The 18,076-nt window shown below is 39.4% G+C and overlaps 1 pseudogene; it reads right to left on the reverse strand.

The window, feature by feature from the left end:
- Window positions 1-10,387: 10,387 nt before the first annotated feature.
- LOC115731790 lies at window positions 10,388-18,026 on the reverse strand (annotated as a pseudogene).
- Window positions 18,027-18,076: the final 50 nt, after the last annotated feature.

The raw sequence follows: 18,076 nt of genomic DNA on the forward strand, positions 1-18,076 counted from the left end.
CAGAGCAAGAATGATTGAGAGACGAAGAAGGCAACGAGATATTGAGTGCAAAGAAGGATGACGAATCATTGGGTGATCCAACTATTTAAATATAGAAAAAAGTCCGCAGTCAGTCTTCTCAATCAAGCCAGCAATGTGGACTTACAAACAGTTGAGTAACGGAAATGGATGAGTCATTTCCTTAGTCGTACGTACCTATATAACTTTAATATCGTTGAGTCCTTCTTTTTTCAATCATTTGCTTGTGTGTCATAATTTCCGGTCGATAAATGAAGTCTTAATTTTTTTTTACAAATATTTACTAAAGTGCAAGAATTTTGACGTGACATAGCGCTTGTAGTTTTAAAATGTTATGATCCAACCCAAAAACAAATGTTATCAAACTCAATTGAGCTTTGAAAAAGGTCTGTCACTCAAGCAATCGGAGAAAAAGTTACGACCTTCAACTGAGCACCATACATAAATTATGACACTTATAGTGATCGAAAAAAATTATTGCACTCATATCCAAATATAAATTGTTGCGGATAATAAAAATATTTGTAATTAGATAATTATTTTGAGGGATATAACTAATCGTATTTTGAAAAAATATTTTTCAATAATTCATTTTTCTCGAAACAAACGGAGTGTTAGAATGAAAAAAATATTTTGCTTTGAAGGTAGTAGGTTGGGTTTAGATTCCTGCTCGGAAAAAAAAATAAAAAAAATTAAAATTCATGAGAACAATACAAGTGAAATTCAAAAAGCTTTGGTGAAGTGTATGCCAGCTGGGGCGAGTCCAACAGTTATGACCTTTAACGTCAGCAATTCTGACTTTAACCATACATCCCAAGATCTATCTCTATCAATACTCTAAGGTCTAAGTTAGCAAAATCTACTTACTCTTTCGAGCTCCACACGACGTTATCATTTATTAATGTCAAATTAATGGGAAATTAGATCAGAAAATGTCAAATTACTCCCAAATTTGTACATTTGTTATGACTTTTTAAAGAGGTTGTCACTAATCTCTAACAAGTCCGACCCCCAAAAAAAAAAAAAAAAAATCTCTGGCAAGAAAATGGTGTGGCTCATTCATGTTACGAGGGGTGTTCTCTTTCTAATTAAGTTGACAATGATCTTTTGCATAACAACTACCTAGTATATGAAGAATAAGTGCATTTAAAAAGATTACCAGGTGAAGTTGTCATTCTCCTAAAGTAAGTACATTTCTTTTACACTCTGTATCATTTCTCAAGAAAGTAGCAATGTTCACATAATATCATCGTATTATTGATAATTCAATAGTCACATACGATCGTCATTCTCCTAAAATAAGTACATTTCTTTTACATTAATCTATAGGTCTATTTCCACGTTGTCTCCAAAAATATCTTGCGTGTGATGCTCCTCATGCTAAGCCATTTACCAATAATCAAACGCTTTCGTCTCTTTAGTTTAGTTTAGTTGAGTTTAGTTTTTTTTTTTTAATGAAAGCATCTTTATTGAGGATGGACTCAAGAGGGAGATAGACGAGACACCTCACTATCTTTTGTCTGTTCCAATTCTTTTTTAGTGACAAAAGAATACATGTGGACCATATTTTTGCATGAATGGTTCAATCATGGGATTCTGGTAAGAATGCATGGCTGCTTTCTTGGAAAGAATAACTTTAATAAGGATGTCATGGAAAACGAAAGTATAGAATAACTTTGTGCTTTGAGTTGCGTAAGGAACAAGTATTATCAAATCCAAATCTTTCTGATCACTTGTGTGCTTTTTTCCAGGCGCTGCCCTTTGGTTTCCACTTTATTTTACCACAATAATCATATTGGCTTATTATTAAATTTATTGGTTTATCTCCACATTGTAGCAAAAATATCTTATGTGTGATGCTCCACATGCTAAACCATTTACAAATAATAATCGTTTTCGATTCTTTACCTTTGTCATAAACCATCTTTACTAAAGGTGGAGTCGAGATGGAGATTGGACACCCCCTTTATTTTCTGTCCATTCCAATTATTGCATCTTCGTGGATAGCTCTTTTTTTAAGTGGCAGATCTCTATCAGACAAAAGAATACAAGTGGAGCATATTTTTGCATGAATTTTCTTCTTCTTCTTTTGTCAAAGAATGAATGGTTCAATCATGGGATTCTGGTAATAATGCATGGCTGCTTTCTTAGAAAGAATAACTTTAATAAGGATGTCATAGAAAATTAAAGTATAGAATAACTTTGTGCTTTGAGTTGCGTAAGGAACAAGTATTATCAAATCCAAATCTTTCTGATCACTTGTGTTCTTCTTTGCAAGCCATGCCCTTTGATTCAACTGCTTAGCCTGCTAATATTCCTATTTATCATATAAAGATTTCATTCATGTCGTAAATTAGACATTGTTTGATTTTCTTCTTCCGATGCCATAATTAATTTGAAACTTCTCCCTTTATAGACATAACAGTTATGATAACATCAACTTCTAAATTATGAATTAAGAAAAAACTCAATACAACGGAAAATGGTCATCTAACATATAACAATTTCTGACAATCTTCTAATTATTGACATATTAAACTTGGGCTAACTCAGACCCTTATATCTAATTAAAATTGACCAGTAGTTGAGAATAAGCCTTGACTTTTCATGTATTATCTTTAAAATTTTTGTAAATATGTTGACCAGAATCCCTCGAATCAACCTTTTCAATGTTTAATTTTCTTGCCAACCATAACGGTTAGATTAGAGTGCCTCCACAATCCGTATATTAGTTATGACTGTTTGAAAAAGGTTACTACTAATTTCTATCAAAAAGATATGTTTTGATTAGAGAAAAACATCCAAACTTAATATTCCCACGTTCTCATTCTTTAAAATCATTCTTCAAATTGGGGAAATATGGATACTTTTTAAGATAAAACCGCACAATTTTGTTAACTAGATCGATATGAGACCCGGCTAAAAATTCATCCATATATTTCAAGTCCTCGCGGCATGGATTAATGTGGCTTTTCAAGAAGCCTGACCCCTCCCTCCTTCCTACCGTAATGGCATGGAATCATGCCCACACTGCCATCTTTGGATCACCTTAAGCACAAGTTCAAGTGAAATGCATTTGTGGAAGGTGGAGATGCCCAAATTGACAGAGGAAAGGGACAAGATGTTGTTTCCAGCAATATCACCTAGATAGGTGAATAGGTGATTCTGAATAAATTTGACTTTAAATCGCGGACTTAAAAAAAGCAAGTCAAACAAAATACAGATTCAGAATCTAAATAATATTCAGTATGTGATTTTGAACGTAAATATGCAATTTTCTATCAAGTGCATGGTAAAGAGTTTAGAGATAGAGAAATTGCACATGATGATTATAGTGGCTCGGCTTTATTCAAGTGCACATCCACTCTCCTACGCTGACAGTTAATTGGCTAAATTTCACTAGATGAAACAATGAAAGGTTACAAGTAATTGTACTCTCACAAGACCTCTCAAGGAATACAGTGTTTTGCTCTCATGGACAAATAATGAATTTGAATCACTCAAGCACTATGAAATTGTTGGTACTGATCGCGCACAACAAGCAGCACCATGAATCTCCACTCCATCAACTTCAAACTAGCCGTTACAAAGGCCCTCCAAGGATCGCTCTTCAATCACCGATTGGACGTCATCAATCTTGATTAGAAGAGTCTATACCTAGAGAGATTTGGTAGCCATTGGTGCAGAATTCGGACCCCTCGGATTTAGTCACTTATACAACTAAATCTTCAATTTCCATAAATGGAGTTCTTCAAATATGAAAGTTGTATTTCCTTTTAGAAGGTAATATTTAACCGTAGATATTCTACTACTCATGTTGTGGAATAATCTAGTCAATCAAAGATTATAAACTTCCATAAATAACTTAGTCATATCGGAAATTGCCAAACGCGAGTATTCGGAATCTAAAAATAAAGTATCGCAGAATCATAACAATCTTTAGAAACATAAGCGGCCTCTTAAATCTGGATATATTAGTACACTGAATATGAACTTGATAATGTCGCACACAATTCTTCTTCAAAGACAATAGTGGAATCTTCAAAAGTGATATCCCGCTCAATCCGAATAATGCGATTCAACTTCTTCAGAAGCAAATATGCGGATGACTTTATCTTGAGTCTGAACATCAATTTGGATCAATATAAGCTTCTCCATTTATGTGTTACACTGTGATAAAACACTTAGAGCATTTACGAGATTCTATAAGATATATGACAGTTTTGTCAGAACCAAAATATTTAGAATGAGGTTTTCTCGACACAAGGTTCATGCAATTGAAAAAAGAAAAAAATGAATCAAACCACAATTAGACGGAGCCCGATTCACGACCGGGACGGGGCCTACTACGTGATCCAGACGTGCCCTGCCTTGGTTCGTTGCAGGCATGCAGGCTACCTTGTTTGCGACAGAACCTAACTTGATCCATGATTGAAACATTCTTTACTCGCTATTCCTCTCTATTGATTGTTACCACACTTTTCTGTTCCTCACTCTTCGATTACTTTTCTATCATGTCACTATGCGACTAGTCCATATCGCTAGATATATCATAATGCCCTTGCAGGGGAGTGAAATTGAACGATGGGGCGCTGTCATTTTGCAACTACATGTCAGTCTAGGCTAATCTCATTTAATAAAACGTGGGCGACATGCTGATGTTCAATTGAATTTGTGCACATATTGAGTGGCCTTCAGAATGTGCACAATTTAACTAAATTGCATGCTTAGTTTAAATTAGCGGTTGCAATTTTGTACAATGGTATGTCATCATAATATCTCTAAAGCATTCTGATTGAATAATATTAGACGAGAAGATGAGTCCCCTTTATATTAATAAACTATGAGGAGAATATGACCAATGGAGTAAAACTTCGCGAATTATCGCCACCCTTTCAAAAGCGAAACGATGGCATTGTTACGCATTTCTTACGCATTTCTAGTTCCATAGTGCAGGTTGAACGGCCTCAAACATTAAGAAGCACTAGAGTTTGAGAGATCCTGTGACATCCCTAGTCCCACATTGCCTAGGAGGAGGTCTTGCGAAGGCTTTATAAGCCTTGGGGTGCCCTTAGACTTGCAAGACGCGTTTTTCGAGCGTTGTATAGGCGACGCTCGGAGGAATAAAACCATGAGGACTGTGTGTCCAAAGCGGACAATATCTTGCAAAGTGGCACAGCGGAAGCGCGGTGGGCCAAGACCGTTACAATTGGTATCGGAGCCGACCTTCGACCGCATATCCGACCTTCGACCGCATGTGGGGCTATAACGGGCGCTCACCGGTGCCGCCGAGGGCACGGCGTTGGTATCAGAGCCGACCTTCGACCGCATATAGCCCCGCAACGGGCGCTCGCGGGTGCCGGCGAGGGCACAGCGGGGACGCCGTGCCGCTAAAGGGGGGATTATGTGACATCCCTAGTCCCACATTGCCTAGGAGGAGGTTTTGGGAAGGCTTTATAAGCCTTGGGGTGCCCTTAGACTTGCAAGACAAATTTTCCGGGCATTGTATGGGCGACATTTGGAGAAACAAAACCGTGAGTACTGTGTGTCCAAAGCGGACAATATCTTGCAAAGTGGCGCAGCGGAAGCGCGGTGGGCCCATGCCGTTACAGATCCTTTCCGCATTTTCTCGAATTAATTCTCTATCATAAAAAAATTAAAGCTACAACTCCAAGACAATAACTCATCATGAGTAATAGAAATGTTAAATTCAGACTTTTAATGATGGTTGCTTCCTTTGACCGGGTAAAGCTAAAGAATCCAAAATGTCCTTTACACTATGATTACTAAAGTGACGATGTACCACATTTTATTTCTTCTGGAGTTCGCTATAAGGCTTGGTAGGACAAAATTGTCATCCTAAATCCAACGGCTGACATCAATTTATCTTGATCTCACGATGGAGATGTTTCGACATTTTCTTTTATTTGACGGCTGAGATCATGCCCATAACTTTGCCACCCAATGAAGTATCGGCACGGTAGAGAAGCCCATTACTTTCATATTGACTTTTGTCAGTTAAATCTGTTTATCCGTGACATTACTCCTCTTATTTAGAATAGTAATGTCCAGAGGATATTGTGGAAACCTAAACCATACACTGTAAACTTTATCACGAATGGTTTAGGACATTCGATGTTGAGTTGTATGACGATATTCGAGAAAGTCCACGACTAGTCTTGTATTCCATCTTCTAATTTATGTCCTTATTTAGTGGATTAGCTATCAAATCATATTTTTGTGTCATTAGCTATCACATTCTGGTTGGTGAAAGAAAAAAGCGCTACCGAAGTTAGTTATATCACCACATAAATTTTTGAAGGAATGTGCAATTAAATCTTGTATTAGTATGTATTAATTCGAATGGTGTAGATATAATCAAATCCTTAAAAAAAGCAAGTCAAACCGTAATTTTTTTTTAAAAATATTATCAAATACTGCCCATCACGTTCTCCATTTTGAGTGACAAAAATTCAATGCAGCCATTTCAAATCTCTTAATAACTTGAGATTGATGAGGCACCAAGTAACTGCTTATGTAGCAGCCAAAATAGCTACTTGTTTTTCTGGGTGGGTTTCGACGTGAAGTAAAAACATGCCTTCTTGGGTCCACGACAAGGGCCTGCTTCCTCTAGCTTTCATGTGTTAACGGCACACCAGTCAGCACAAGGACGAAGGACCAAGCAACCCCTTGCTGGTGGTGACGAGCAGGGCGCCACCACCGCAGGATACAAGAGCATTGGGCTCTACCGATCGAGTTACGAGCTCAATTCAGACCTTGTTGATTAATCCAGTTGATAGTGCAGGAGCATCCGATTTTATGGAACTATCCACAAGTTTCAACATGGTTCTATCGATAAGTCAAGCAACATCAATGTTCATTTCAGCATGGTTCCATCCGATTGTATGGAACTTTTCTCAAGTTCTAGCAAGGACTCAAGAATTGTATATGTGCGTGTGTGTATATATGCACGCCAAACTTATGAGATGGACGTCCTGTTATTAAAAGATAAGTAGTCCAATTTACTTAGGCGATACTCCCTGGATGAGCTGAAGTTACCAAAAAAAAACTACGTAGCATGATCCTGTTGATTATACGAAACATGTGGTGTAACTGATATGTCTGGATATAAATTTTCTGCAAAGATGTTAGAGGAAGATTTGAAGTAGAAGTATGGGTCGGCTGTGCCAAGGATTAACTGATATCAAGCAAGGCGCATTGCCCTCGATATGATCAGGGCTACGTTCGAGGATCGTCACAAAAAGCTGAGGTTATTGCAGCACCATCTAGTGGATGTTTCAATTTCTTTTCACATTGCCTAAAAGCTTCCGGTGAATGAGCAGCTTAGTGTTCTCATGGATGCTTGTCATAGGGGAAAAAGGGATGGAGCGAATGGTAGCGAAGCCTGGTATTGTGAGAGGTGCTGCAAGTGTTGAGAACAATTCGAGGACAGAAGCTGTTATAAATTTATAACAATGCGTAATTTAAGATTCAAATAGAGCTTAATTTTTTAGGAAACTTGTTAGACCTGAATCTTTTCAACATGACTATGTCAAGCGAAGCAGATTACCATCATGTTAATATTCTCTTCAATGATCCGTTAATTCTCTCAAGATTGGGCCTTGTAATTGAAAGATTTGGTAGGCTCGGAGGGCCTTCCCGGGCCCAACAGGTCCACTCCCATTATCTTTTATTACTTCGTATTTTCTAATGACCCATAATTTACATGGGTGACTTTCTTTTAATACCCTTTTCGGACTTCAGTTCAAGTAATTGAACTAATGTTTGGACAAAAAAAAAAAAAAAACTAACGTTTTAATACTATATGCACCAAGCCCGTCCTTTGCGCGGTCAACCAATAAAAAGCTTAGTAATTTGAATTTTAATATGTTCTTCAATCTCTTTTAGGTGGTGGGCAGATTTAGGATTGAGCAAGATAGAGTTTTGTCGAGATAAACTGATGGAGCATTACTTTTTAAATGCTTTAATGGTCTATGAACCGCAATGTGGAGCTTTCGGAGAGATGAGCACCATGCATGATGGACGAAGTTGATGACGTTTTCGGCTAATGGGAAGAACTTTAGCTATTGACGATATTCATAGAGAGTTTAGTGCGCGATATTATCCAAATTTCCTCGAGATTTCTCGCTTACACTTACATAAAATCAACACTAATGTCATGCTCGTTATGGAAATGTTGTAGATTGGGGTGTCTCTGAAATCGACGAGCTTCCTCCAACGATAAGGACTTGTTACCTCGCCATGTACAACACCAGCAATGAAATTCCAACATCATTCCCTACTTGCCCAAATTTGTACATATCACCCCTCACTAAGTTAGTCCATTGCTGTTGAATTTGTAATTGCAATCTTCTGCTTCAAATTCTCCTTCTGGGTCATCAACCTCTATATAGCTATAATTTAGTTGCGAGATCACATCATGGCTAATTTTTCAGCTTTTACCGGCATTTCACGTGTCTTTGTCGCTGCGCGGATTGCTATCCAAAGCGCTGCAAGAAATGCGACCCCGAGTACCGCCGCTCATCTGATGGATCAGCACCATTGTCAAAACGAGAATCCAAAGTATGAAACACTTTGCCTATTTTGCAAGGCAACGGGTCGTACACATGGTGAAACTAGAGTTAACAGCTAATGAAAGTTCCATTCTATCCATAATTCCCAGAAGTACACTCTGTATGCTTTCGTCTGCGATGTTTGAGGAATGATGGACGAAGCAAGACAGTAATAACAACCGATAGCTCACTAGCTAGGAAGCCTCATCTCATGGAAATTTCCCCATATATTAAGGAAGCAGTGTCCGAAAGCTTCGGATTTCAGGGGCTTTGTCCACATACGAACCCCCCAAAGCGAAACTCTATCGATCTACCAATCTTCAATTTGGACTTGGTTCGCAGCCTCTCGTCCACTCAAAAGCAAAGCCCTATCTCCTGATTTTGCACATATCTTTACTTCATATTAGTAGCGAAGTGCTCTTGATCGTCCATCAAATTCTAATATATGCTGGAGAAAGATTATCCAAAAGCGATCTTGATCCACATTCGCATTTGAGTATACCGTCCATTCTTTCACTAGAATAGCGATCAGAGCCGCTTGAAGAGAATATTTTCTAGATGAACGTTGCCTGTTGTGATCCCTATGAAAATACCGTTCCTTTGCGGGAGTCAATTATGTCCCAGGAAAGTACCAAGTAGTCATTTTTGGAAGGCTATTTATACTTTAACTACAAAACATTAGGAACCTAATTTATACTTAATCTAGAGTCTTTTGCATATTTCATGGAAACAGAGTTGGCTTGGTGCAGGACATTCTCTCTTTCCCTTTCTGTGACCACCTCAATGGTGACAGATACTACTTGAAGGAATATACTAAAATCTCTGTTAGATCAACTCTCCACGCCATGTATGAGCTCGATTCACACATTGTTGGATCAAGACACGCGTAGCAGGAATTTCGGAAGACGCAACTTCACTAGTCTCCAGAAAAACATCAGGAAATACATCACCATTCCATTACTTGCAGCAGAAAGATTTGCTTTCTTTGATCTGATTAACTAGACAAAACATAGTGAAGCAGAGATTTTACTGCACGCATACCAAAGTTTACGCCTGAGTCTCGACATTCTTTCTGAAAATGGAGACTTTGAGTTCAATAGCATCATTTCTAACAAGCTCGAACACACAGATATCTCCTTTCTTTTACGGAAGTTCCTCTCTGAAATGTGGCCCAACCAGCAGAGAGCTTTTCCGAGCCATGCTGTGGGTAGTACAGGAGCTACACTGGCCATGATCTGTCTAAATGATTAAAAGTTGCCATTTGCATGCTCCCATTGATGCGCCCCTTCAAAAAAACCGCCTGGAACAGTCCGCAGAGTTGGTTTTTTATCAACAAATGTTCTTTAAGTAAGAACATAAAACGTATGATGATTGATGACTAACCCAAGAAATGTTAACCAGACCATATTTTTATAATCTCATAGGAAAACCCGAACCACATAGGAATACGATGGTCCCTAACAAGGAGGTAATAAATTTCATTCCAGTCCAAATTTTGCAAGTAACAACTATTATCTCGGGATCTTTTCTTACCGCGTCATGCTTTAGATTATTTGACCGGAAAACTACTGTGAAGGAAGGATACTGCAGCTTGTATTTGTTGGCTTCTTCGAGAGCCGTAGTTACCCGCGAACGTTTAGAAGTGAAGGTACGAGAAGCCCGCATGGCAGGGCACACCTTATGTTTGGAACTTTCCATCCGATCTGAATCAGCCAGGCAGAGAACGTAAAAAAAAAACGAGGCAAAGCACATGCATTACTAATAGGCTAAGATTCACACACCTTTTTAATCGTGTGCTAAAGCTTCGGTTCTTCATCAGTTTGGAAGCCTTTCAATTTGGAACCCAGTCCAAGATTACAGTCATCATTAACATCTCCCATTTTAGGCGGGACAAATTCGACAGTGTCGAGGTTCGATTTCTTGCCATCATTAGCATTCATTAGCGAATAATCTATCTCCATTGCGCTTTTGTCAAATATGAGCACGTGAAAATCCAAGTCCCCGATGTACTTGAAGACTAAGGAGTGGCCCTAACAAATTGAGTAATGCTCCGCAAATTCCTTCCATCCCTTGGATAACCAATCCATATCATCCCATTTTTCCAATTCCACACTCCAACTTCCACCGTTCGGAACCCTCAAACGCACCATTTCGGGAAGATACTTGCCATAGTTTCTCATAAACATCGTCGGAATACCCTAGTTTCTCATAAACAAGCGGTGCTGGATCTGTTTTAACACGAACCGACTCGAAAGAAAAGGCTAGTGCGTAGAATGCGTCAGCCTTCCAAGCCTTGGTACATCCAAAAGAACGCTTAAAGAAAAGAACTTACAGTGCAAAGTGTGTGAGAGAGTATGATCTTGAAGAAATGAGGTGTCTCCGGTGCAAAACTTTGCCGGTGCTGTTCATCGTCTCTTGGGAGACAAGAAGTCAGCCCTCGAGCACAAGTTGTGTAACAATCTAAATATAGCATAGTTCTGTGGGGGCTTTATGTGAACCAATTCAATAAGATGAAGCATTTATATGAAGAAGACATTCGTTCCTGTGATTGCAGGACAACTACCTCTGGGAAGCTGTTCATGTTCTGTAATACGAGTGGCAACAACCAGATTAGCTCATCGTTACGACGAAGAAAGTCAATGATATATAGAAAGCTCGTCAAGAAGAACGCATGGGGAATCGAAGGCATCAAAAGTGGGACGACGTGGGAGTTGATCGAAATTAGACCAAGAATAACTAATTGACTTCGATGGGGACTAAGTGGGCTAGCTTACTCACCATTGAGATTCCGACGACTTGTACAATTCCTTCTATTAGATCCTTCGAGAATATGGATGAATCAATATGAATCGACAAAGGTTATAAAGGGGGCAGGAACGTAAATGACAAGAAACTCAAAGGTATGGAGATTAGACGCAATCGTGGCTAGACATGTAAATGCAAGGAAAGATAAGTTATAGCAAAGTAAAGATAAATCTAATTATAAAAAGACGTTGAGTTCTATAATTGATTGAGAGAGGTTTACAAGAAATATATAGGTTTTTGTAACTGTTTACGGATGGTTACATATAATGGTTAAAGACAGCGGTTAATGAATTCTAAGGACTCAATAACTCGCTAATCCTATTGGGGGTTACAAGAAATCATTCCATAATCTCCTACTATTAAGCAACAAAATGCGTATAAACTTTTTTGTCATTGGTGTATTAAATGCTCATATTGAACCTCGATCTACCTATATTGACGGGCCTACAACCATTGTTGTGTCCCTGCCTTCTTAAGATGTGTTTGGCCCATCGAGAATATCAGGTCTAGCTCATGACGAATTAGTAGGCTGATTATTCGAGATCACTCTTTTCGTCATATTAGTAGAGCCATGCTCTGAATTGTCCATCAGATTCTAATATTTAGCAAAGTAATGTAGATAGGAATTAGAAAAATTGCCTTATTTGTAAATGACTGTAGATCTAGATTTAAGTCAAGTAGTCATTTTTTTTAAGAAGAATTTAGATTCAAACTTGAGCTCCGAAAATTGAGACTTTGGACACTACTACATTGTCTCCATCAACGGCGGCAAATGCTCGCCGACCGGCAGAGGAAAGCACCACATGCTCGTTTGGATAGCTCCTTATCTTTACCGGCCACGATCTTTCTAAATCTCTAAGAGGTCGCAACTTGTTTGTTTTCCTGAATATGCATCTTGATGAACCCGCGAAGAGTACTCTACCCCATGCATATTCTCAGGCAGCCAGAATGAATTTGAGTGATTGTTTCGGAGATTGTATAGAGTTTGTAGGACAACCGGAGGCAGCTGACGACTAGAGCAGAGCATGAAATTATCATCTTAAGGGGATGAGATCTAATTAGTATAAAGAATCACTCCATCATCGAACTTTTCTAGACAACAGAGTTGGTGCGGGACCATTCTTTCTTTCCGTTTCTGAGACCACCTCAAGGGTAAAAGAAATTACTTCAAGAAATATTCTCAAATCTCCGTTATGTTACTGATCAGCACTACATATTCGCGTGAGATGAGGATTGCTTATGACCTTTTATTTTATCGATCCCATGCTGTGGACGAGTTCGATTTATACTTTCGAATAAAGACAGCAAACATGCAGAGAGATTGGAATTTTGGAAAATGTAATTTCCCTGACTAATTTTCACTAGTCTCTAAAAAACCTCAGGAAATTTTATCGCCATTCGATCACTTGAAGCAGAAAGGTTTGCTTTCTTTGATCTGATTCACTAAACAAAACATAGCAGACCATAAATTTTTTTGTAGGCATACCAAAGTTTACGCCTAATTCTTAACATTCCTTCTGAAAAGGGAGACTTTGAGTTCAATAGCATCAATTCTAAAAAGCTTGAACATGCGGACATCTCCTTTCTTTAGAGAAGTTCCCGAGCCACATTGTGTGTAGTGCAGGAGCTTCAGTGGTCATGAGCCGTCCGAACATTTAAGAGTCGCGGCTTGCATGCTTCCATCGATGCGCCCCTTAAGAAAACAGCGTGGCACAGTCTGCGGGGTTCGATTTTTTATCAGCAAATGATCTATGAGTAAGAACACAAAAGGTATGATAATTAACACAAGTTAACCAGACCAAATTCTGCATGAGTACTATTATCTCAGGATCTCTTCTTACCACATTTTGCTTCATTTCTTTCTAACATTCATTTCCAAGAATACTTCAAAAATCAAGATCTCTACGGACTGCGGACAAGAAACAATTCGAAGTGTCTTGCTCTCCAGAGGGCCGTTTCTTAAGTACATGAAGCTCTGAGAAAGCAAAACAGAATAACAATAAATACACATTGATGAAAAACAAAAAGTTCAAATTATCCCCATCTGTTAATTTCCAATCAAAAACTCAACTCTAAGTTTTGAGAAAAACCTCATGTATTGAAAAAGGATATGGTGTAATAAAAGCACATACCACAGTCACAGTGAGTGCAGTCCGAAGCTTCTCTTCATTCTGCCTCTGATTCACCATCAAAGGAAGTTGCAAGCGCTCCAAATCTTCCTCTTTCATGATCACACAAACAATCCCAGCGCCATGCTTCACAATAAATGCCATAGCCTCAGGTGTTGCCATTTCTGCTGCCATTATAAGATCACCCTCATTCTCCCTGTCCTCATCGTCTACCGCCACTACAATCTGGAATTCAGTTCCAACCATGACATAGACATTTATGGATGAACAATTAAAATGCACTCGACGATGTGATACAAAAAGCATACCAACCTTTCCTTGGCAGATGTCCTCAACTGCTTCTGGAACAGATGCAAAGCCTGTCGTGGGTTGGTCCAAGTCAAATTCATCATCTTCAATGGGGAAAGAAGTGCTTATAGGTGCAGTATCAGCTGCAAGCGCTCCAAACACTACTGCACAGCGGTTATATCAGATGGAAAACCAATTTGCGAAGAATGGTTTGCCTGGAGCAGCAAATTGGATGATTTCGAGTTCCTGGAAACTCTGCATGAAAAATGGCCACTTAGATTTTAACCATGAGGATTAGCTTCGACAAAAACATCAATCTCGGCACATCCTCAAAGCTACTTAAACTCGGCGCAGCATCCACTCTCTAAAAGTCAGAACTCTAAATGAAGGAACCAAATGTCAATCATTTCAAACAACTAGTTAGGAGCATTCGATGCCTGGAGAAGCACCCAATATAGATGCCCACCAGAGATCTCCCAACTTCTTATATGAGTGCTGATGTACAAATCAGTCGTGGAATTAACAAGGAAAAAGGCAGGAAGATTTTGCAGAGTGAACACAGGCCATCAACTTCACCAATCACTTCAAAAAGCACATCATGCTTTGTTTACTTATGGACAAAGCCAAATCTCCAATTTCCAGACAATGTTCTTTTGAAAGACAAAGACCAACTCATCCCTTGTGTGACAAGGAAAAAAAAAGCCTTTTTATCAAGTCAAGCAGAGGAAGATGACAAAATTAAGTCAGCTTAGTGGTTTTGATTGTGCACTCACTTCTAAGCTCCCAAAGATGGCTAACCACAAAGCTAGTGACAAACAGAAAATCTCGTCCACCATTCCCGAGTTCACTTCGAATTCTAATGAATTGAGAAACTGATAAGAAAATATTGGATGTGCCCAATTTGAGAATCTACTGCAAACAGACAAATAGAACCTAGGAAAGCCACCAACCCATCACCCAACTCACAAAACCTTCAAAAGCAACAGACCAAACACAAGTTCGAAGCCAAAGTGAACACCAAAAGCACCAGAGACACTCCGCCACAATTAGCCACGACAACTACCATGAAAGGACAATAAGATGCTATTCAAGATGCTATTCATTGGTTTCTCACGCAAGATTTGAGTAGGCATGATGATTGAGCTATAAATTTTGATTGAACTATCGTGTCCTTGGATTTCATGGAAACACGTTGATTGAACATGAACGACGATCAGATAATGTCAACCCTGAGCGTACAGTGTTGTAAATCAAGAACTTAAGAGGACTTCTTATGCAGCAAGGGATCAGATACCGAGCGAGCATATCCGCATAGAGCTCGTACTCAGCAATCATCCCGAGCCCCCACTTGTCTTTCAGCTCCCTACAGAGGTTCAAATCCATGTCTTAGACCACCGATCCATCTCTGTAGAGGCGTGTGCACGAAGATTGGAGCTGAAAAGTGACTGGATCCATAAAAGTGTCTGAAATCGGCTTGCTGTGGCTTCCCATCGCCTGATGTGAACAGATTGGAAAATGATTCTGTTCCTACCCGATCAATGAACTGTTGGCAACGGCAGCAATCCCTCTCAAGGATAGGATTGACAATGAACATGTTCTCACGCCGCCTCTTCTCTCTTGTGCAAAAGGCAAGTGGCATCATCCACGCTTCCTAGATTGCAGATTAGTTCAGTAGTTGAATTTCAGTCTTTCAAGTCCAAAAGGAGAAGCCAAAAAATGTACAGCTCAAGCTTCATGGCGTTACTAACATGCAAGCATAAGATGTTCACTCCTGAAGCACCGGCAGCATCTTTCATTCTCTTGTGATCCAGAAAGGAAGCAGTAGTGGGAAGAACTATAGAGTCTTGAATAAGCCCAACTCTGACACTCGTGGTTCTCTTAATTACTCCTTGTCTGCTGTAAAGCGAAATGCCTGAAAGAAAATCAGAATAAATTGATCAATTCCACAAAACTCGTCAGAATGAATAAAAATCAAAGGATCCTGCCAAGAACTGCAGTAACGTTTTTCAATAAGAGCAAACAACTACCAAATAGCGACTGCCACAAAGAATATGTAAGAGCACTTCTTAGCTTCAACAATAGCAAGTTTAATAAACTAGAATGGTTCGACGACATCATACTTTGGACATTACTCTATCCGTTGGCTCACCAACTCCACAGAATCCCAACATGGCACAAGACTATGCTAGTCAGACTTTCTCACACCTTCCATCTCATAGAAAAACTCAGAACCAAGAATCTATGCTAAAACAGATTTCAGAATAGCTCATTTCCAGGACTATGCCCTTCAAGACCTCCCTAGTGATAAGTTCTCAATATTGCCAAAGGACATCTGGACCAGATCTTTGCAATTCATTGCTTTTAAACAAATATTTCCCCAGTTAGGACCATATGTATGAATCTCAGTGACATTATAGTAGTCGGTCCAGACTCTTTTATCTATCACAGGCATGAAAGATTACCGAGTTATAAATAGAAGCTCCCTATGCCCCTTTGCAGAGAGAACAAGGAGCACACATCGGAAGATCTTTGCTCATGTCCCTCAAAGAACTTCCAAACAATTGTTGGCCTGAACTTTCATTTGCAGGCCTGAGCAATGCTGGAGGAACTTGCTTCAGAGGCTATTGAGGTGACATTAGATTAAGGCAATCATAAATTGAGTGTTTGTTGGGTGAAGTTAAGCAACTTTGTCTGCCATGGTTGCCAAAACGAACGTGAGGCATTGAAACTGATTGCCCTAGAGATAAGTACGCCAAAAAGCTTTTTCAGTCCTTTCAGGATGTTCAGTCATCTCACCGATGACAAGCAAGTATTTCTTATGCACACGCTCAGATTCGCCATATGCTCCAAGCAGGAATGTGCTGAGAAGACAAGTTTCATACTATCAAGAAAACTATTTTACATGAGGAACCTATTTGATTTACAGTGAGTCTTTATCAAACTCCAACCAAATGGTATTGAAGCACGTGAAACAGTGCAGACTAGGGTGACCAGGACTCTTAGCAACAACCTTTAAATCGCTACATCCAGTAAGCACCACAAAAACAGAAACAGCAGGATCACCTGTATGTCAAAGTTACATTCAGATGAGAGAGCTTTTGCAGAATCCGCCAGAGGATCAACTTGAAGAGTCCTTACACAATTCAATCCAATATGTAAACGACTGACTTCCTGAAATCAATATCATAAAGATTTGACAAAAAAGTAAGATTGTATCACAATGGAATGACATGCTTTGAGTTTTTGACATTTTAGGAAGAAGGCACCGATTGCTCAGTCATTTCAGTTGTCTCAACAAATATTTTCATGGGCGGTTGATCCGTGTCAATTCAAAATTCATTCGGAATAGAAATTACTCGATCAACTCCAACTTTCTATACTAAGACCTTTAAGCTGTCTATCCTTACTTCTTGTAATTCTTTTTGTGTTCAGTCGTACGATTCGGGAGCCACAACCATTCCAATCGTGAAAACTAACGGAATAATACCACTAGAATTCCTAAGATCCACCTTTCTGATGGAAGTCCAGCTCCTATTTAACTCGACTATTAAATGGTATGTCTACATATGCAGACCCGAAAGATGCAGAGCAGATACAAACATTCTCCTAGATTGACTAATGACATCAATATTCATCTAAACAGCAAAGCCTAAGTTCAATTGGAAAAAGCGAGCAGAGAGACGAGATAAATCGAGCAGAACAGAATCGTACAATCTGACCACATCATTTGCGTATTTCATTCCAAGATTTTACTACAGCAATCCTTCTCCATGAAGCCTTTCCTTTCCTGATCAGCAACAATTCGAAATCTGTAGATGCTAGCACCATCAAGCTTACAGGAAAGCACCAGTGCCAGAACATCTTCCCCAAAACGAAACTATGTCGTTTCTAATTCCATGGATTTCACGAAATCAACTTCGTTTCCTTAATAAGCTCAGGTCAAAATCCAATCGAAGAATAACACTCGAGAAATACACGCCAAGTCAATCGGATCAATAGCGACAAGGATTCAAATCGACCGGATACTGCTCCGCGAGCCAGTATCGATCGAGCGACACTGAGGAGAGAGATGCAATTGAGAAGGGAAAACCTGAAAGACTTGGGGGTTGAGATCGTGGCGGAGGAGGCGATGGAGCGACTCGTATCCGCAAACCGAGCCGTTCCGAGCTGCCGCAGCCTCCTCTGTAGATTGTCCGTTCTGCATCGTCTCCATGGGCAAGCTGGAGAGGCGTGCGTTGGTTGAATTTGAAGAGAGAGAGAGAG

The sequence above is a fragment of the Rhodamnia argentea genome, chromosome 5 (genome assembly GCF_020921035.1).
Source record: "Rhodamnia argentea isolate NSW1041297 chromosome 5, ASM2092103v1, whole genome shotgun sequence".
In the NCBI taxonomy this organism is placed as follows: Eukaryota; Viridiplantae; Streptophyta; class Magnoliopsida; order Myrtales; family Myrtaceae; genus Rhodamnia; species Rhodamnia argentea.